Raw genomic sequence first — 23,479 nt, forward strand, 5'->3', positions numbered from 1 at the left:
AGGGGAGGGAAGGGGAGAGGAGAGGAGAGGAGAGGAGAGGAGAGGAGAGGAGAGGAGAGGAGAGGAGAGGAGAGGAGAGGAGAGGAGAGGAGAGGAGAGAAGAGAAGAGAAGAGAAGAGAAGAGAAGAGAAGAGAAGAGAAGAGAAGAGAAGAGAAGAGAAGAGAAGAGAAGAGAAGAGAAGAGAAGAGGAGTTGAAGAGAGGCTACCGGGTGAAAGTGTCTAAACACTAATTGACAATGTTATGCTTTCTGTACAGCTCTGTACTAAATATTAATTAGTAAAAATAACATGGAGAGTGTTGGCTGACTCCATGGAGAATTCTTACAGAGATAGCCAGCCCTCAGTGCAGTTATGTAGGCTTGGGTCAGGTGGTTTCCTCTTTCGGCTGTTTTGGTTCCTCCATGGTTCTTGAGTGGTTGCCAACAGTTCCAGGCGTTATAGAGTTGTTGGTTAACTTATAATGGAAAAGCAACAATTTTTCCAGGACTTCTTACACACATCAGGGCTGACTTTGGCTTCTGGAGGTCCTACTTTGACTTACTAGCATGGGTAACATTTTTGTATTCTGAACTTAGAAGTATTATAGTTTTGCAAGTTCATGGTCCTATCTGGAAAGAGGATAAAGGTCTCCATTGCCTACGCCATCACATCAGTCAGAGTTCAGGTCCAGAGAGGAAATGTATGTTGAAGGGCAAACAGCAAAGGATCAGTTAAGCAACGAAATTGTGTTTTGATCCATTATATTCTGATGTGCTTGAGTTCTGGTGTAAGTTGAGCATATCACTTTAGAGGCGAGTGAAAGATCCTGAGGTTGGGGTTAGCTCATCTGCCAAATAGAGAGATGTCTGCCTGTGGTACGTGTCCATGGCAGGCAGGATGTTATATTACATTTTCTGCCAACCAGAGACAACCAGCTTTGTCTATAAAATGCCCCCATTCATAAACCTGCTAACTGACACTCCTACTTTAGATACTGGTGTGGTGTCTTAGAAAAAAATAAGATTTTTTGTTAGTCATCAGTCTCATTGGCAATGACTCGGTGTAAGGACACATGGACTCATGTAGAAAGGAGAAAAATTCAGAAATGTCATTTTCTCCCTGTTGTAATTCTTAGTGTTCTGCTTCTCATTTGATTTTGACTTCAATTTAATTCTATGTTTGTAAGCCTAAGTGTTCTATAAAATTTCTAGGAATGTGTCTTAGGATTTTCATTGAAAAAGTAATCTCTTGCTGCCCTTAGTTTGTGGAAGGCAGTCATGTCTGGTGGCTAACAGAGCGAGCCTAGGAATCAGGAAGGATGATGTCCTCTCCAGGATCTAATCCTTAATTAAGTGCTGCAGGACTCAGTTCCTTGATCTATAAAATTAAGTAAATTCAATGGGTTGTTGTAAAGACCAAATACAGTACATAAACTGCACATAAAGCCAAATAGTTACCACAGGGTAAACGGCCATTATCGTGACTGACAGCATCATTTCTTCTCTACTCGTACATCAGCATATCTTTGGGAAGAAGTTTAGTGTTGGAGCTTGACATCATTTATTTTTGTTAAGAATCTCAAAATACATTGTGAGTGCCAATATTTTTAAATTATACTTTTATGTTATGTGTATGAGTATTTTGCCTGCACGTACACATGTGCACCGTTTGTGTGCCTTCTACTGAAGAGTCAAGAGAAATGAACAGTTGTAAACTTCCATGAGAGCTCTGGTAACTAAATCCAGTTCCTTGGTAAAACCAATCAGTTCTTGTCATGACTGAGCTATCTACACACACACACACACACACACACACACACACACACACACACACACACACGGGGAGAAAGAGATTTTAAAATGTATTGACACAATTCACTTTTGTTTTTCAGCATATACTTGGGGGTTGATTAATTTGTGATTGACCCCGAAGTACATTTTTAGTGGTACTTTTGATTATAATGAATGTGGACTTTTTCTAGTGGTTTAATTTGTTGAAAGGGTACTAGAATCCTATGATATTAACACTGCCTCCAGCTCCAGACACAATGATGCACACATACATCATACATAAATACGTGTGTATGTGTGTGTGTGACCGTATCTACTCTTTGCTGAGTGAGTTGTATCATTACAGCTTATTCTCACTCTTTAGCTATAAGTGCTCTGCCAATTGAATTCGTCCACCTTTTTATTTTTACAATGCCCTTCTCACACTTCTCACCTATTTAAGAGCTTGAAATGTACAACAATGTTGGTGTCTCATTGAGAGTAATTGGGGGAAAAAAACCCATCTTACTAGATCACATGGGATAAATTTTTAAAAGACTGCCTCTATTTTATAACGTATATCTCTACAATGTTAGTTACTCAATAATTTGTAAAAAAAATTAATTTCTGTCCATATGGCCACTGGACTTCTTTAAAACCAGTTTTATAAATATTTCTTGAACCATACTCTTATGTGGACAGTGACAAGACCAGCACTAATCAGTGTGCCTTGGGTATGCTTCATGCTAAGGAGGTCTGGAGCTCACGACCCAGTTTCACTACTGTCAGCTAAAACAGTCCTTTGTATTCTAAGAGAAATAAAGGGCCTTCATCTCCACCAGAAGGTATCTAATTATCTAAAGAAAAGTGATTAACTGATTATGATGAATAAATTAATCTCCGAGGAGATGCACAAATTCAGACACTCCTAATTAGAATAATTTTCCTGGGACATGTACAAAAATTCTCTCTACTTATTAGCAATGATTAACAGAACAATAACTAATTTTTGGCAGCTCCCTACAAAATTATTAGAATCACCCTTAGGACACAGATTAAGCAGTTGTAAATCCATATCAAAGTTGTTTTAAAATGCATGAACAAAAATGCCAGCATGAAGTACAATCTTTATTTCCATTCAGAAGAATTGTCACTTTCACTTGCTACAATGTTGTCATAATCGTCTTCATCTTCATTAATTATTGAGAGTATTCCAGTTGGCTGGGACTGATTGACATATTTTATATGATGAGTTAAATGTTGTTTCTTACAGCAGCCTAGTGAATCCAGTGTTAATGCTAAGTCCAATTTCATGCAGATGCAGTTAAAATTTTATTTTGTTCTCTTTAGTCTATCATTTCCCTGTTATGAAGTCTTATCAATTTTTACCACTAGTGTTTTAGATCATTTTTAGGGTTTTTTATAAATTCTACCACTAGCATCTGATATAATTTTTAAAATTTACTAGTAGTTGACATAAATGCATTTAATATATTGAACTACATTGGACCTGTTACTGCAAAAAAGGTATAAAAATAAAGACAAAATAGTTCTGACAATTCTCAATGTACCATGTATTTAGGAAGAAAAAGAAATTTTATCAAAGTTTAAAAGAAAACATTTTCTGATTCTACTTTGATACATAAGTGGGAATTAGCACGAAGGATGAAGCAATGTAAGAATATATGTTCTGTGCTATCTTAAGAACCCTGTAAAAACATCATCTTCCTAGACAGCAGAAAATTATGAAAGATAGGGCTCATAATAAAATCATTAGACATATAACAAGAAGAGAAGCATGCAGGAGAAAAACATTTAAATTATGATAGCATAGTTAAGTAGAACTCTATATTTTGTTTCTCTATCCACCAGTCACGTATACATCATCTTCTTCATGAATGCAATAGCTTTCTCAATGAGATGATGTCTATGACATTCATGTAGACTTCTAAATAATGAATGTTCATCAGAATAATTGATAGTTTTTCACAAAACTGAGCCCATCAATCAAGCAGACATGTACAAATAGTATTTGTCAGACTATTTAAAGTTTGTTATGAATCCATATGCACATCAAATCTGGAATATAAATGTGGTGGAATAGTCAACAGTCACTCTTTGGAGGCAAATACGTACAGGATCAGATATACAGGTAGGATTCTTCTAGTGGGTTGTGGGCTGTGGAGACCATGAGACAGAAGGTGACCTGAACAAAAGCATCCTGGGACACTCACTGGAGAACCATTTGAAACACTAAGTAAAGGAAAAGAATACAAAGGCTAATGTGTTCTTCAAGAGCCAGCTGTGACCAAGCTTGAACACTTCCTGTGTCTCAAAGTAAGCCCATGGCCCATTCAGTGTCCACTAGGCCATTTTATTGCCGCTGTTCCATGTCTTCTTGTATGGCTCTGGCTGCCCTGGCTTCTGGGCTAACATGATGGCATCCAGGTCAACTCATTCTTCAGGGGAGTCTCTACTTACCTTTTACTACTTCTGGGTTCAATATACCCAAATCATGGGCTTCCTGATATACCTTTCTCACCAGTTGAAGTAACTATTCTAGGTCCCCTCATTTTTATTATTTTGAGAAAGAATCCTTAGAAAGGTAGAGTTAGCTGTGAGATCTGAACACCATCTGCCAGGCCCCATATTCTAATCCAGATTCTGCAAGATGTCATATCATATACTCTGAAACATAGCATATAATATACACCATTAAACACTTCAGGGAATAGAGTAACTTAAAACAGGGAGGATGCAAAATTATTGTCTTCTTTTTTTTTTTGGAAAATACAAACTTTAATATTCAGTGGGTATTTATACTAGTAGTCACAGAAATTTAACTTTTTAAACTCTCTGTGGACTAACCCAACACTTTGATGCTTCTAAATACAATGGATCCAATTAATCCACATGAAATTCTCTCTAACTATTGCAATGCCAAAAAATTAAAATATTTAAATAACCAGTAGTCTGCTTCTTAAGAGCTTTCAGATGGAAATGGCAAAGATAATGTCTCTGTCAGGAAAATCATTGACTGGGACATTTCTGTTACTTATTAAGCAAACAGAGGCACGGGCCACTATTGGTTTCTGTCAATAACATATTGAGGAAAGCAAAATGGCCTTGCACCGTTTCCTCTGTGAAGGAGACTCACAGCAAGTCATTGTGCAAAAGATGTTACATCCTGTAAACCTTAGGAAGTTGTTTAAAATGGTCCCTTGCTTTATTTCTGCCTGTCATTGAATTAATTAAAAATGGCAGATATCTAACAATGAAGAACCCACTAGAAAGTCAATGTGGTATGCCTCAAAGAATATATAAAATACTTTCCGATTAAAATGCCTCTAACTAAGCTCTAGAGATCTGGTATACAGAAAATTAACAACACTTTCCAATCTTTCTTTAGGGTTATGGTCTGAATTTTCAATTCGACTTACCTTACTGGAAAAGGGTGTTAGTTACACAGTTGCCTCATATGCTCTGTGTGGTTTGCACTCCAAGATCTATTGAAGTCACACATACTGCTAAACTTCACATGTCACATACTATAGTGTCACATTTATCTATAGTATTTGATAACTTATAAATAATAATTTATAAATAACCACAAGCAACTAAAACAATCTGTTTAAAAGAGATCATTGGTATATTGTTCCTATTATATGACAAGTTTTCCACCAATTTCCCTCTCTTGTTCATGTGACATGTCCACTTCCTATGAATACATGGCATATATTTCAGTGTAACATTAATCTACTTATCGCAGTTATCAGATTGTGTTTTAGCACAGATTTATGATGGCCAGTGTAGCTAGGACACCTAACTACTGAGGAATACATTACTGCTCTAGAGAGATGGATGGTTAACATCCTGAATAGTCCAGAGTAGGATTACACGGAATCGTTATCAGATTCTTCTTGGTGATGTGTAATATATGCATTAATAATTGTGATTTCTAGAATTGATAGATTTTTCCTTTAGTTCTTTTAAATTCCAGTTAATTGGCAGTAGAAACAGTGGGTTGGCAGTGCAATAAGAGACTTCTGTGTTCATCTCAATGCTAACATCAAGATATAGCAACGACAATTTGTCTAATACACGGACCCTTCTCCCTAAATGATTTGTTGAAAACGTTCATAATTAGATATGTTTGGGATACTACTTTTCATCTTCCTTGTGTCATGAAAGTACCTATTGGTGTTTATGACTATATAGGACTATATTGGAGTACTTATTTAAATATATTATACATAATAGTAAATGTTATAGTCTTAAAATGTCAATGTTTATAATATTAAAAAGTACTGCAAAACCACAAAAGCATATCATTTGTGGCCAAACATCAACATAACTTTTCAAGAAGTCAACTTGTTAATGTTAATGAATACTTAAATGGGATTTTGAAAGATCTATTCAATTGCTCTTTTATCAAAAGATAGGTTTTGTTTTCATTCATGTATGTGCATGCGTGTTTCTGCAAGAGCTTGTACGTATCATGTACATTCAGGTGCACAGAGGGGCTCTTCTAGATTTAAAGAAATTGGAGTTACAGGTGGTGTGAGCTACCTAGGGAACCAAACTCAGTTTCTCTGCGAGAGTAGTGAACACTCTCATCCACGAGACTAAGATTTCCTGCTCATGTGTTATTATTTCCTCAGTCCTGAGACTGCATTCTTAGGGGATTGACTTGTTCTGACTGTGCAGTTTTCATGTGATTTTATCTTCCTCAGTACTGCCACAGTGGCTAGTGAATGGATGCTTGACAGTTGCACTGGGTGTTCCTTCTCGTGATAGGATAGCAATGATTACCACATACCCTGACAGTAAGTAGAAAATCACATTGGTTTATTTGTTCTCTGTTGTAGTGCATTAGTGACAGTCAACTCATTTGATTTAAACATGAGTACGTTAGGAAACATTATTGGAAATCCACTACAATCTAACAATAAATCATGTCCACTATGGGCACATCATCATGAGCTTCCTTCATAGAACATCAAGACCTTCAAAATTATTTCTCTGCTGTGAAGAACATAACAGTAAGGTTACTTTTATATTTTTACTAGGCTTTTTTTTAAAAAAAAGTGAAAACGTTATCAAACTAAGAGATTAAGGTTTAAAGTCTTTCTTAAAGTCTTTCTTAATATTTCTTGTGATGACGACAAAGGACAGAATTATTCAAAAACATCCCCTGTAAGAAAACAAAGAGGGAGACAGCTAACTTACCAATGCCAGACTGTATAAATCGAGAGCTATATGATATTGATGCTGACAAGCCATCATAACCATGATGTTTCCTACCTTGCAAGAGAAAATAGGCATGCACTATATCATACAATTGTTTGTTAAAACTACACAAATCATAACATTAAGCTGATATTATTAATATTTAATGCTGAATTTAAGTGAAATAAATTAGACAAACTGATCTGTGCTTAACACAGTCTGGTGATTTTACAGGGGAATTTCATAAGCTGGCTTACTCCATTCTTATTTCCTTTTACTACAGAATGTGAGATTTCTCCACAGTTGGTTTCGTTTGGCCGGTGGCAGGTCTGACTGGCTTAGGACTGCCATGATCTCTGTCTTCTGTGGGTCTTTTATATGTTTTCATTGTAAGCCAAGGTGCCTTTCCTCACAGTGAACTTACTTCCAAGGCTGTGTTTTTTAACTCTTATTTTTAAAAACCCACCTTGTCTTGTTTCCTCAAATAATTGTGTTTCCCCCCTCTAAATACCTTGTTTAAGGCTCCTTTTTTGTGTCTATCTAAGCAATGTCACTTCTATCAGCAGAAGGGAACTGTGTGTTCAGGCAAAACAAAATGTCCTCTTGAAAACTGACAGACACCCCTGTCTGCTGAGTAGCTTAATTTAGCCCAGCTTGGTTGGCGTTCACTTCCCTGAAGGGGCTTCTGCTGCACTGGCTGCTACTGCTGACATTTTCTTGGATGTTGGTGCCATTGAGTAATTGTTCTGGGGTGCTAGAAAGATGGTTAAGAGAACTGGCTGTTCTTCCAGAGGTTCAGGATTCACTTCCCAATAATCGCATGGTGGCTCCTGACCATCTACAGTGGGATATGATGCTCTCTTTTCTCAAATTCCTTCTTTGGTCATGCAGACATACATGCAAATAGATCAGTTAATTAATTAGTTAACTAATCTTTAAAAACAATCGTTTTTGTCTTTTTGCTACTTTAAGACTAAAATTTAGCAGGCAGATTGTTTTTTTTATTTCAAGTACTAAATGTTCAATGCTATATTTTATTGTAAAGTAACATCAGAAAATCTCCTTGACATTTTTCACTGTGATAGAAGAAGTTACAGGTGGAGCATGGCGTACATGCTCCTTTAATTTCATTTAAAGGAGCTGCTGCATTTAAGAAAATAAAAAGGAGTTTATTTTAAGTCACTGATGAAGGACCTCCACATAAAACCAGATACATTGAAATTAATAGAAGAGAAAGTTGGAAAGAACCTTGAACACATGGGCACAGGGGAGGGAGGGATTTCCTGAAAAGAACACCAAGGTCTTATGCGTTAAGATCAGGAATCAACTAATGGGACCTCATAAAATTGCAAAGCTCCTGTAAGTCAAAGGACACTGTCATTAGGACAGAATGGCAACCACCAGATTGGAAAAAGATCTTTACCAATCCTACATCTGATAAAGGGCTAATATCCAATGTATACAAAGAACTCAAGAAGTTAGACTCCAAAGAACCAAATAACCCTATTAAAAATGGGATACAGAGCTAAACAAATAATTCTCAACTGAGGAATACCAAATGTCTGAGAAGCACCTAAAGACATATTCAACATCCTTAATCATCAGGGAAATGCAAATCAAACCCTGAGATTCTACCTCACACCAGTCAGAATGACTAATATCAAAACCTCAGGTAACAACAGATGCTGGCAAGGATGTGGAGAATGAGGAACACTCCTGCATTGTTGGTGGTATTGCGAAGGTGATACAATATTTGAATTAAAATTTAATTTCTGGCATAATGTCTAAAGCATTTGATCTTTTGGATTTCCAGGATAAAATGTTTTTCTATACCAGAATGATAAAATATATAGAATTCTTAAAACTGTTATAGTGGCTTTGAATAATATTTCTTTATACTTCCTATACTATTAATCATAAAATTTATTTCTATTTGTTGCAAATACCACATTTATGTAATAATGCTTGGCCATCTGGAATCCTTGTTATTTTAGGTGGGAGAATTATATATGCAATTTCTTTGAGGAGTGATACGTCTGAAGTGTTGATGGCTTCGAGTAACAGGAAATGTCAAGTGCTTTCAAAACAGTAAGAGGCACATTCTTGTTCAATAAAAACTTGCGGAATCCCAAGCTATGCAAAGCATCAAGGCTGAGTTTGATCCATTTTCTACCCCTTTTCATTACCTTCTTCATGTCTGTGACACTTTGACATTCTTTCTCTGATCACGGGAATTTATATATTATTCCCCAATCATTCTCCTTTATACTCAATAAAAGAAATATAATGACATAATTCAACATTCTCATAGAAAATAATACCTTGTTTCAATTATATTCAGAGTTGGCTATTATTTTTGGCAGGGTCGTTTTGTTCAAATAAAATATGAGATCCTTGGGAGTATATTTTTAAATCCCTCTTTAAAGATAGTGAAAATTATTTCACATCTTTATTGTAGGTTACCCTAACCAAGAACTTCTTTTTCCAAGTGGGGACAGAATAAGGGACTTTGCTTTCCAGGTTTGGGGTGTACTTGTCCACTGTACAAGGGATGCTCACAGTCTTACGTAGGGAAAGCTTTCACTCAGGCAGCAGTTACATACGAGTTTTAGAAAGTTACTCAATTTTTTTTTTTATATTTTCATGAAAAATCTTCTGCTTCTTACATGTTGCTTTGGTTACAAATAAAATAATGAACTCTGTAACACTAAAATAGCAATCGCATTTATCATTTAAATATTGTTAGTTTTGTTTGCTTAATTTGGGATTTGGGCTTTCTAGATTGTTCCTCCTTCGTATAGTTGAGCAGAGTCATAGAAACCAATAATGTATTTAATTTGAGAACCATTTTCTACCATATTCATGTCACTACAGAATTGACAGGACTGACAATAAATAGAGACTTGTCAAAAATCACTTGTAAAATAATTTTACATATAAAGGAACAGTTGGAATTTGCATGAATAACCTTGAATTTAAGCCGGTCTGCAGGACTGAGAATTCTCCTAGCCCACCGTGGTACTGCTCCATGATGCTCCCATAGGGTTACCAAAGGACAAAAGGTATGTATGAAAACATGACCTAATTTAAAGCGTAGAAAGGAGAAAGGCAATCTGTGTAGGTTTCTAGAGCTGTTAAACATACACAGAGCTAGTTTTTTCCATTATTGGAACAATAGAAATATCTAATTTACCAAGATATTTTGCTAAAAGTTACTGTCCTCTGTTGATTGTCAAAATACAGAAAAGTTTCCTTGAAATTTCCGTAAAGCAGCATCTACAATGGGGATTCCAGCAGCCCATTGATGTGCAAGACAGAATGAAAACCATGGAGACCACTTAGCACTTCAGCTCCATGGCTGTGACCTCACAAGCGTGGCTTCACCCACTGTATCGCCCACCAAGTCCACTGCATGGCTATCCTCACAGACAACCTGATACTTTTCTAACTTGAACTAAATTTGCACAGCTCTCACTTAAATTCAGCACTATTTGCATTTTATTTAAGAAATATCGCCTAGGATAATGTAACAACTGTAGCCTTATTAAATACACCCGCTGAACCAAAAAGGATGTTAAAATCTTACTATTGTGCCATTATACTGCTATAATCAACTAATTTCAGATATTCTAGTTGTTATCACGAGAGATAGTTGAACATTAAAAAATATCTTAAAAACAACATCGATCAAGCAAGTTCTAAATACATCATAATCACTGGTTTTTAAACAAAATACATATAATGATGTTAAGTTAATGTAAGCTAAAACCATCGAATAATAAACCCCAGTGACAGGTAAATTTGACATTTGAGAAAAATCTATGGTCAAAATGCATATTATACAGTGTAAAACTGTTCCTAACATATAAGAAATTGAACTGTACAACTAAAAAGGTTTTTAAATTACTTTTTGGGAGTATTATTGTGTGCTAAAACCCATGTGATTTGTTTCTATCCTTTTTTACTCCCTTTGCCGTTTAAGTTTGTTTTTAATTAATTGTTTTAGAAGTTCATGGTGTACATTTTTTATCATACCTTTTGTTCCTCTATTTCTCCCATTTCTTTATCTAAAAACAGAACAGACAAAGAAACGAAAACAATCCAATTAAAATTACAGGGTCTGATTTGTGCCTTTCAAGTTCTTTCTGAATTCTGCCTGGATGTTTCAATTCCAAAACGTCTCCGAGATTTAATCTGACTTCTCTTGGCTTCTCACTGAATTGCTTTGCTTGTCCTCAAACTAATTCTGGCAATTTGTTCTAATCTCGCAGCTGCTTTTCTTATTCTCTAACTTCAGCTGCTTCTGCTGACCTGCACTGTCTCCCGACTGAGTGACTCTTGTGCCAATCTTCAATGGCTTCTCTTTCCTGTGCTGTTCTCCTGGGGGTTGGGCATGTCCTGTCTCTGATTTGTTCTTTTAACTTTTTTTTTTTTGGATTTATCACTTTGTTTCCTTGATTAAGTATCACTTTCAAACTTGGTTGCTTCCTACTACAAACTAATCTTAACTTAAAGGTGTGAAATAAAGGCATGCCTGTGTCATGTCAGATCAAACAGACCTCACGGTAATATTGCTAGATTAAAATTGCCCTACATCTTCCCTCTTACTATTTAAAAGAAAAATTGTACGGTTCAGCTATTACAACAGACACAATGATCAATACCATAAACCTATCAGTATGAATGTCCTGAAAATTAATGATCTTATGATGATTCATAGGCTAAGATTGGAGGATAATTATCTGATCACCCCTTTGTTGTAGTAGATCTCTTCCCCATAGTTTTATGCCTAAATCTGCCACAAAAGTCTTTAATCTTCCAATTTCACACTCTGGTCACTGTTTTGTTTGAGACCTGAGGACAAAGGACTGAGGCAGATATTGTACATGTAAAACAGAATTGGCCTCCAGGTTCCTCCAGCATTCTTCTGCCCCATCTGTGTACCCTGCCTCCAACCCTAAACTTTGCAGCTCTGGGGCTGGGCTGCCCTTCCCCCGGAGTCTCCTCTCTCTCTAACCTTATATAATCCCTCCCCTACACACATTCCCCATGGTAATTGACCAGGCCTCAATCTTTGGGGCCAGTGAACGCTGCAGAGAGCAGTTTTCCAATATATCTGCTTCTAATATAATCTAAGCTGGTTTGAAATGACTCGTTTGACAGGTGGAGAAATAACCTACCAGTCTCACACATTTATTCTGTTTAATACTTTCTTTTACTTGGAATAATGCTTTCCTTGCTTTAGCAGATATGTAGACACCTTCTGAAGGAGTGTCTTAGTCAAAGTTTCTATTCTTGCACAAACATCATGACTGAGAAGCAAGCTGGGGAGAAAAGGGTTTAGTCAGCTTACATTTCCACTTTGCTGTTCATCACCAAAGGAAGTCAGGACTGGAACTCAAGCAGGAGCTGATGCAGAGGCCATGGAAGGATCTTACTTACTGGCTTGCTTCCCCTGACTTGTTCAGCTTGCTTTCTTATAGAACCCAGGACCACCAGCCCAGGGACAGCACCACCCACAATGGGCTGGGTCCTTCCCCTTTGATCACTAGTTGAGAAAATGCCTTACAGCTGGGTCTCATGGAGGCATTTCCTCATGATAACTCCAGCTTGTGTCAAGTTGACTCACAAAACCAGCCAGTACAAAGGGACCAAAGTTGATTTGAAGATTCTTGTGAGATTACAGTTACTTCATCTGCTGTCTCCAACTAAACTTTCAATTTTAATTTTAACTTTGGCTTCTGGTCATTGATAACAGTTTGCCAATAAATAAATAAAAAATAAAAAATATAAATAAACAAATAAATACAAGCAACAAAACAAAAACCCGTCTTCCGACCTCTAAATCCTCTGATGTGTTTAACTGGGACTGCTTTACCCTTCATAAATGGAAGCAAGAGAAGTTCAGCAATCCAGTCTCCCACTTTAACTACATATTTTTCATTACGTAACCCATAATCTCAGTCACTCATTTGAAGTCTTCATCTATAATTCCTAGACTCACAACGAATCCTTGAGATGTTGGGCTACTTCCTCCTAAAAGCCTTCAAACTGTCTTTGGGTGTACGGGACCATGAATTCCACTGAGAATTCTGTGGTGTTGCATTTTTGGCGACAGTGTGGGATTTTTACTGAAGGCTGAATGGAAGGCACTGCTTCTTCCTATAGCAAGCGTTGGATGGCCAATACCTAGTGTAGTTGCTCTAGTTACTCTGTGGGCTACTGACAGGAAATACCTGACTCACGTTGTTGTTGTTGTTTGTTGTTGTTGTTGTTGTTTCTGTCTGTTGCCAAAATACAAACCAATCTCCTTAGGGGATTCCCTCTGTATGTAGAGGATTATCTTGTAGGGAGTTTCCCATTGGGGAGAGGTTATCTTGTAAACCTCTTGCTGATCTGATTCATTATTTCAGTGCCTATCCTTACTAAACAAATATACCTTCTACCAACACCAGAAGGCAGAGGTCTTCTAGAGAAATATCTACAAATGATTACAATCCCTTTTCAAATAATCCGTCTATAAAACCACAGACATTTTGATATCTAAAATTATTAGCCATTGCTTGTCCAATTACATAATCACCCTTGGGTGCTGATTGAGCTTTTAAAGGTCTAAGAACTTTTTACACTCTGCATCTGCATTTCCAAGAGCTGTCTTGAATCAGGATCTGATGTTGCCTTGTTTATAGAAGATGTTAATCATCTATGTAAGAAGTCAGTAAAAAACCTCTGGAGCTTTTCATAATCTTTGTGAATGACATAGATCCTTTCCCTTGTTCCTACACCTTATCCCAGGCTCTTAAAACTCCTTTTAAAACTACATTGTAACCTTCCAGGGATTAAACCATTACCCAAAGACTGTACATGGACTGACCCTGGGCTCCAGCTGCATAGGTAGCAGTGAATAGCCTTGATGGGGCACCAGTGGAAGGGGAAGCCCTTGGTCCTGCCAAGGTCGGACCCCCAGTGTAGGAGATTGTTGGGGGGGTGGTAATGGGGGGTGGATGGGGAAGGGAACATCCATCTAGAAGGGGAGGGGAAGGGGAAGGGACTGATGGACAGGAAACCAGGAAAGGGAATAACATTTGAAATGTAAATAAGAAAACACCCAATTTAGTAAAAATGGAAGAAAAGAAAGTACATTGTATAATAATGAGTAATCAAATTGCATCTGCTGTTTTAAATCAGAAAAATCACTTTCACCTATCAATGGATTTTTTTTTTGTGATATTAACTCCTTTAGACCTATTACAGTTTTCCATAATTGCAGTTTCTTGTCAACACCATGTCAGTCATTGTAATTGAGAACCAGCTTTCAGTATAGAAGCTGCTAAACCTTTCTAGTCTTCAGGTAAAATCCTCGGTTGTATACCCCATGTATTTAGCATCAGGCTCACTTAGGGTGAGTGTATTTCATAAGTTATGATTGATTCTTTAAAATGTTTAACATAGTGTATTTTAACAGGATTCCAGACTGATTTATCAGCTTTGAATTTACACCACTTTCTGGTATTGTTCCCACATAACTGGAAGTTGGGGTGGTCAACTTTTCTTAATGTCATTAGGAACTGAAAGACCCCCTCCCAGAAAGAGAATTGTACAAGCCCAAGGCCCTCAACTATAGAAGTAAAAAGTAAGTTTTTAGATACACAGACTCAGAACTAAAATAAACCTGGGAAAGTTCAGATGTGTCCAAGCTTTGTGGGACAAGCTGACCCATCATTTAGACGAAACAGACCATAAAAGAAAACAAAATACAGAAACCAGTCTAAATTATTGGTATTGCTTTATGGGCCACCTAACAAGAGATAAGCTCCTAGCCCCTGACATTCCGGACACCCCAACCTGCACATATTCTCTTGCTGTGTGACAACCTCATTTGAATAGCCAATTGGGTGTAACCATACATCCGCGCCTCACTTGAATCCACCAACCATGCATCTGCTTCTGTAAGCCTGCTTCTGCTCCCCAATACCCTATAAAAACCCGTCATTGGTTCTGCTAGGTGCACCAGTCCTCTCGAGCTGACTGGGACACCTGCAGGTACCTGTGTACCCCAAAATAAACCCTCTTGCAGATTGCAGCCTGTGGACTCGGATTGGTCATTGGGCTTGAGGATCTCCCTCCTGAGAGGAAGAGTCTCTCTGAGAGTCTTTCAGAACCATAGGTTCCCAATTAGCCACTTCCTTTGTCTCTCAAGTCTTTGTATTATTATAACTAATTTTTCATTGCATACAGCCATTTTTCCAAATGGAGGAAATATATAAAGTTTGCAATTGAAAGTAGGGAGGGCTTTACTCCGATGTTCACAATTGCAGTAAGTACTGTGTTAGCTTTTGAAATAACATTTTTATCTCCTCAAGTCCTACCATTGAATTCAATGGATCTGAAATGGAGTTTCCAATTTTTTTAATGCAGGAAAAGTCTGTCTATATAATTAAAACTGCCATTTGGCGTGGCTAACCTTGACTCATTGACCTAGGTCTTTGGATTTTATACCATACCAGAACAGCTACACTCATGGATTAAAATCTCTCTACAAGAAACATGCAATGCTTGTCATTCTAGGCCTGAGTTACCTCAATCAGGATGACTGTTGCTCTCTATGTCCAGTTACCTGAGATTTCCTAACCATACATACATTTTCTTAACTGCTGAATAATATTTCATTGTACAAATGTACCATATTTCCATTAACCATTCCTCATGGTAAGTCAAATCAAGAATTATGTAAAAGTACTAGACATTAATATTAATGAAATTGGAAAAGAAATACTTAAAGTTGTATCCTTTTGTCATTACCTATGATATTCAATTTGTAATATTATCATAGAAGTATTAAGTGAATTTTTATTTTTATACTCTACTATATTTCATTCAAATCAGATATATTTTCTTTTACCTTTCTTATAATTTCTTAATTTATAGTGGATATTGAAAATAACATCATGAATGTTATTAAAAGAGAGAAAAATAAAATAAAATAAAAGGTCTTTAATTTTTTATCTCTTTGCCACATACGTAAGGTTAATTTGATCTCCTATGCACAGGTTTCCATGATGTTGATCTCCTAACAGGGATAATTTATTAGTTCTTTATTATCTAATGCATGCTGTCAATTTTAAAGACATAATTTGTACTATAATTTTTCTATTAATTAATATTTTCAATAAAGCAGTTTTGATAACTTAAGTAGATTTGATTGTCCTTATCTTTATGGAATACATATAGTAGGCATTCACAAAATGATGGCTCCTGTTTTCAGAATGTTCCATGATATCTAGGATGATATCTAGACCTTTGAAATTCTGTAGATATATTATACATAATCTTTGCTCTGTGAAATATTTATGGTAGCTATTCAGAAATATTTCCTAATAAACATCTAGTCTCTGATACTGGACCACAAACACTAATTCCATACTGCAGCCAATGGGACAGAGCTCAGTCAATATTTAGAAGGTGTTTCTTCTCCCTTTAGTTATCTTTCACTGTATTCTCACTGTATTCAGGTTTCTTCAGAAGTCTATGAAAATTACACCCTTTATTAAAGTAGAAGGACAAATACTGAGGGTGGAAAGTTGCAAGAAGCCATGGGGAGAAGAGAGACGGAGTAGATGACCCCATGTGAGAGATTAACTGAAAATAATACATATGAAAATACCATGAGAAAACCTAGAAGGGGACAAATAGAGAAGCTCACAACAAGACAATGTGAGAGGGATAGATGTTGGAACCCTCAGCACTAAATGGGTTTTCTCTAAAACTTCCTCTAGTTATGGTTCAGAGAGCTCTAGGAAAAAGAGGTGTAAAGTGTGTAAGATGCCTTTGTTTTCCAACAAGGGAAAGACAGGTGTGGTTGCTGACGGCGGTTGAGGTGGGGAGAATCTGGAAAGTGGAGGAGGAAGAGAAACCATAGTTAGAAGATATTGTATGGAAAATAAGCACCTTCAATACAAGAAGAAATATGTAATATAATAAGCAAATAAGTTATGTTGAATGTTGTATCATTTTTTTCCTAAGTTCAGTAAAAATGAACACGAAGGTAGTACCGAATAAATAGTGTAACTTTGGACATTCTGATATGTAAAGCAAAGGTCAGGGGCTGGTATCGATGTTACAATATTAAAGATTGGCAAGATGGTTAACCTTTTAACCTGGAACCATTGACAATAATACAGTCTGACATTGCATCAAAGGCTATGGTCTTCCAAGCTCCTACTTTCCTGTGAGAGCAAAGTATTTCTAGAACTATCCAAGCAAAGGTTGATTGTTGCCTACCTGGAATTCCATCACTGTCATTGTGGAGGCAAGAGAATTTTAAGTTTGAGGCTAGATAGCTCAGGCGATTAAGAGCACCTTGTCAAATAAATAAATAATTAGACAGACAAACAAATAGGTGATAATTAAAAAATGAAAAGTAAATAGATAAAGCTGTAGTTCCTAACCTGTTGGCTTCTGTCTCTACTTTAAATTCCAGCATAAACCAACTACTGTGGTTCTGTGTTCCCACCATGCTGCTGGGGAGGTGAAATGCAGGGGCACTAGGCTGTTTTTCTTCCTTTACACAGGGGTGCTGGGCTCCTAGGAAGCCAACACACTGCTCAGAGAAGGAGAACCTACAGTCTCAGATTCAGGCCATGTTTCTCCAAGTGAGAAATAGTGGGTGACTAGGACAGAGGCTGTGGTTCTCAAACTCCTGTGTTCCGAGACACCACTGGAGGAGTTGAAAACCGTGGGCTCTATATAATGAAACCCCTCCCCTCCGTGGATGTTCTTGATGAAGGAGACAGTCCTTGTTTGTCCACACTGTTTTTCATGGCAGATGAGGATGCATATGACTTACTTATGCAACAAAAGAACTACCATACCAATTCTGTCTGATGACACAGTCCAGTGCTTCACAAAATACTTGACATAGATGATATATATTAGAGATTTCCCTTTTACCTCTGCATAAAATAATTTAAATTTAATTAAAATAAGTTTTTTCTACAGTTATGGTTTTGCTCTATGTTTCAGAGTAGCTGGCTCATATTAGATCAATTTGTCTTTATTGAAAGAATGAATAACTTACTGTGTCAAACCCAAAGACATCTTATTTTTAATTTATTATAAAAATATGGCTTAAAGGGTTATATTTCTAGTTTGGAAGTAAACTGCTTTTCACATATAATACTTAATGAGATAAGAGAAAGAATACTGCATAAAAACTTGAAGCTAGATTCTTCAAGGAGAACTGAATGTGGTAGATGGGAACTTGAAAATATGAAGTATCCAGTTCTAACTTGAACACTGACGTTTTATTCTGAGGAGAGCATTTATGTCTTTATATGCCAAGGACAAATTTAGCTCTAGATATTGGAACACAAAGAGTCTAATCTGTGATGGCATGCTGTTGTCCTGGAGTCCTTTGAAAAAGTCACCTGGTTTGTATACACTCTTCATGGAAATGCTTATGCAAATTTTTCCATTGCGTCATTTTCTTGCTAATTTCTCCCTTTCTTGTCTGCAGCACACAGGAGATGATGGAACACATTATGTGTTCTGATGCCTTATACATGCATTTATACAAGGAATTCAGACAGTGCAGATGGCACACTCTACAGTTACATTGAAGCTGTGAAGTAGTCGTTCAAAATTTGAATACAAATTTTATTTTACATTCATGCTCTTAACATTGAAGTATCATCATTTTGACCCATTTTTAGGAAAGAACAGCATAGTAAGTGTAGTTGTGAAAACCTGTGGCTAAATTTAATTTGAATATTGGAAATGCAACGAAGTCACTTCTTGTGAGTAAATAGAAATCAAGACATATAATATAAATTCAGCAAATATATTTTACAATTGAACTCATAATAGTAGCTAAGTTAGTGTACTTGTCCCATGGAAATATTTTTTCTTCCCCTCTAGCCTGTGTTTTTGTTTTAAATTCATAGATCTGTAACTGAAGTTCATATATTTCTCCTTTATATTGTGTTTTGCAATTCTGATTTTTTGTTTAATTCCTAAAGTCCTTTCTGTTGTATTATTTTGTTTTCAGATTTTACATAACGCCTGATAATAGTCCACTGTAACCTCTCTTCCTGCAAGGAGGTTGACTTTCTCATTAGAATGAAATTAATTTTGCTTGGTGGGATGTACTAAACAGATTTCCAGTTTTTATTTTATTTTATTTTTGAGGTTGTAATTTAATTACAACACTTTTCTTGTCTTTTCCCTCCCTCCAAATTCTTCCTGATAATACTCTCCACTCTTCTGAAAATCTGTGGCCTCTTCTTTTTATAATAATTATTATTTCTTTATATGCATTTCCATATAACTTTATACTCATAAACATAACCTGCTAAGTCCATATGCTGCTAGCTGTATGCGTATTTCCTGGCCTCACCATTTGACAATTTATAACCAATTGGTGTGTTTTTCCTGGAGACCAGGACTGCTTGTTCTTCCTGCCATCTTTTCTCACTTAACTGTAGTTCGTTGTGTTCACTTGAGACTTGTGGGCTTTTCTCTGACTGATCTGGAATACCAACTGCAGTCATCCTTCTTCATCCTCTCTTGCTTGATTTTTATACTTGAGGATTTCCACCTCCTATGGATAACAACACGATATTGTTTTCTTTCTGTTACTTCTGATTCATGATGTGTTTTCCCTGTATTAAACTTATATTGTGTGCATTGTATTCTTACACTAAACTGCAGTAAAAAACTTCACATTATTGATTTTCCACAGAATGCAGAGTATTTTAAAAGTAGTTTCTTCTTCTACAAAAAATAATAAATAAAATCGTAGGTTTGTGGTGATACCGTTAGATAAAATCTAAACACTAAAGCAGTACTTGCCAATAGTTTATTAATAACTTCTGAGGACATATGTTTTAAGGAAGATTTCACTTTTGATAAGAAAAATGGTTAAACTATATGTAACTATAATTATAAATATAGAAAAGATAACAGAAATAATCTAGAGAATAGCAACTTATTTGAGCAAGAGAGGAAAAGAGAGAGAGAGAACATAATAAAACAAGATTCCAAAATAAAGAACAAAGGAATGAAAAGACCACAGATGCAGATGTTTCTGCATAAAAGGTCTCCATGATATAAAGATATGAATATGCCCCAAGGAAATTAATTAGTTTGATTTTAATAGAAAGATGAAATATTGTTTTAGATAATTTGCAGAACTATTCTAAAATATACTAGAATGAAATCAAAATAAACAAAATCTAATTCAATGTTAATAATAAGAAATATTTATTATGGAACCAGACTAGTGTGCTCTGGATACAGGAACACGGGAGCAGTCAGCTGTAGGACACTTCCAGCTTCTGCCTGAACCTAAAGCCAAAAGCCAGTCTCCAGGAGCTTCGACACACCTGAGAGCAGAGGTAAGACCAACTGTTTTGTTCCAAACAACCCACATGATAACCTCAGGACACACAAAGGCAGAAGTCATCTGGGACAGGACAATACCAGTTTCTGCCTGCAACCAGAGCTGAAATGCTCCCACAGCTCTCTGTACCCAAATCCTATGGGGAAGAGAGCTGGACTCTCAGATGTGTGGACAATCCTGAGAGCTCAGGGGAGAACACCACTTCTGCTCACAATCCTGGCCCAAAAGGAATCAGCCTAGTGCCTGCTGAATACAGGAACCTAGGAGTAGTCAGCAGCAGGAAACTTCTGGTATCTGCCTGTGCCTGTTGCTGAAAGCCAGTCGCCTGGAGCTCTGACACACCTGAAAACAGAGGTAAGACCAACATTTCTGCTCCAATCGACCCGCCTGGAGGCTTCAGGTCACACAAACCCAGGAGTAGTTCTCACTTCCAAGACCCAGCTGAAAGAAAACAGGAGTGCTGACACCCAGGCCTCCAGGAGGGTTAAGCAACTGTTAGAGACAGCAAGACAAGCTAACATCAGAGACAACATGATGACAAGAGGCAAGCATAGGAAACTAGGCAACAGAAACCAAGACTACTTGGCATCATCCAAGCAAATACTGGATATCCAAACACACTGGAAAAGTAAGATTTGGATTTAAAAATCACATCACATGATGATGATAGAGAACTTTAATAAGGACACAAATAACTCCTTTAAAGAAATACAGGACAACACAGGTAACCAAATAGAAGGTTTTAAAGAGAAAACACAAAATTCCCTTAAAGAATTACAGGAAAACACAACCAAACAGCTGAAGGAATTAAACAAAACCATTAGGATGTAAAAATGGAAATAGAAACAATAATAGACAAGCCTGGAGATAGAGGACCTAGGAAAAAGATCAGGAGCCATAGACACAAGAATCACCAACAGAATACAAGGGATAGAAGAGAGAATCTCAGGGGCAGAAGATACCATAGAAACCATCAATACAGCCATCAAAGATAATGTAGAATGCAAAAAAGCTTCTAACTCAAAAATTCTAGGAAATCCAGGACTCAATGAGAAGATCGAACCTAAGGATATTCCATATAGAACACAGCAAAGACTCCCAACTTAAAGGGCCAGTAAATATCTTTAACAAGATAATAGAAGAAAATAAATAAAATAAAATAAATAAAATAAATAGAAGAAAACTTCCCACACCTAAACAAAAGATGCCCATAAATATACAAGAAGCCTACAGAACTCAAAATAGATTGGACCAGAAAAGAAATTCTTCCTGTCACATAATAGTAAAAAATAAAAGAAGCACAAAAAAGAAAGAATATTAAAAGCAGTAAGTGAAAAGTGTCAAGTAACATATAAAGGCAGACCTATCAGAATTGCACCAGACTTCTCATCAGAGACTATGAAAGCCAGAAGATCGTGGGCAGATGTAGAGGGCCGCAATAACATTCGCCACCACTAGATGGCGCTGGCTTCCACTGCGCCCCACGTGGAAGGCCAGGATAGCCTCTGCCATTACAAAATGGCAGGAAGTTATCTGTGTGCGCATGTGCAAGAGTGCCTTCGTGCCAGGTCTTTGCCCACTCCGGGGCGTGCCTTATGAGATCATGGGTAAACAACCAATCAGGTGTGGATGCGCCGTGCTAGGGTGTATATAAGTGCACCATGTTGGCGCGCCGAGGCTTCTCCTTAAGATTAAAATAAAAGTTTGGTCACAACAAGGATTTCTATGTACCCGCGTGTTTCTTGCCAGCGAGAGGTCGCGCGTGGAACAGGCAGATGCTATACAGGTGCTAAGAGACCACAAATGTCAGTCCAGGCTACTATATCCAGCAAAACTCTCAATTGCCCTAGATGGAGAAAATAAGATATTCCATGACAAAACCAAATTTGCACAATACCTTTCTACAAATACAGCCCTACAAAGGATAATAGATGGAAAACTCCAACACAAGGAGGGAAACAACCTCCTAGAAAAAGCAAGAAAGTAATTTCCTTACAACAAATACAAAAGAAAAGAGACACACAGGCATAATTCTACCTCTAACAATAGAAATAACAGGAAATAACAATAACTATTCTTTAATATCTCATAACAACAATGGACTCAAGTCCCCCAATAAAAAGACATAGACTAACAGACTGGATATATAAAGAGGACCCAGCACTTTGATGCATACAGGAATTACACGTCGATGAAAAAGACAGACACTACCTCAGAGTAAAAGACACGAAAACAGTTTTCCAAACAAATGGTCTGAAGAACAATCTGGAGTAGTGATACTAATATCAAATAAAATTGATTTTCAACCAAAAGTTATTAAAAAAGATAAGGAAGAACATTTCATATTCATCAAAGGAAAAAAATCCACCAATGTGCACTCTCAATCTTGAATATCGTTGCTCCAAATGCAAGGGCACCTACGTTTATAAAACAAACAAAACAAAACAAAACCACTACAACAACAACAACAAAAAAAAACCCACCTTACTTAAGCTCAAAGCACACACTGTACCTCACACAATAATAGTGGGAGATTTCAACAGTCCACTCTCATCAATGGACAGATCATGGAAACAGAAGCTAAACAGAGACATAGAGAAACTGACAGAAGTTATGAACTAAATGGATTTAACAGATATTTATAGAACATGTCATTCTAAAACAAAAGAATGTACCTTATGCTCAGCACCTCATGCTACCTTCTTCAGAATTGACCATATAATTGGTCAAAAAACAGGCCTCAACAGATACAAGAAGATTGAAATAATCCCATGCAACCTGTCGGTTAATCGTGGTCTAAGACTGGTCTTCAGTAACAGTAGTAACAATGAAAATCCCACATATACATGGAAATTGAACAACACTCTACCCAATGATAACTTGGTCAAGGAAGAAATAAAGGAAAAATTAAAGAGTTTTTAGAATTTAATAAAAGTGAAGGTACAACATACCAAAACCTGTGGGACAAAATGAAAATAGTACTAAGAGGAAAACTCACAGCTCTGTGTGCCTCCGAAAAGAAATTTGAAAGAGCATGCATTAGCAGCTTGACAGCACACCTAAAAGTTCTACAACAAAAAGAAACAAATGCACCCAAGAGGA

The 23,479-nt window shown here is 36.8% G+C and overlaps 1 long non-coding RNA gene across 8 annotated transcripts in view; it reads right to left on the reverse strand.

The window, feature by feature from the left end:
• Positions 1–23,479, reverse strand: part of LOC108350139 (uncharacterized) — a 133,220-nt gene that overhangs the window by 80,993 nt on the left and 28,748 nt on the right. Inside the window, exons 3-4 of one of the 8 annotated variants that reach the window (XR_001836959.3) lie at positions 11,014–11,045; positions 6,979–7,053 (exon numbers count right to left, since the gene is read on the reverse strand). The exons of 5 other annotated variants lie outside the window; for them this stretch is intronic. This is a non-coding gene — a long non-coding RNA (uncharacterized LOC108350139). Of the gene's footprint in view, positions 1–6,978; positions 7,054–11,013; positions 11,046–18,616; positions 19,577–23,479 lie in introns of those variants that run through there. 2 more of the 8 variants (XR_005501402.2, XR_005501404.2) reach the window with 2 other exon arrangements.

This window comes from Rattus norvegicus, chromosome 2 (genome assembly GCF_036323735.1).
Source record: "Rattus norvegicus strain BN/NHsdMcwi chromosome 2, GRCr8, whole genome shotgun sequence".
In the NCBI taxonomy this organism is placed as follows: Eukaryota; Metazoa; Chordata; class Mammalia; order Rodentia; family Muridae; genus Rattus; species Rattus norvegicus.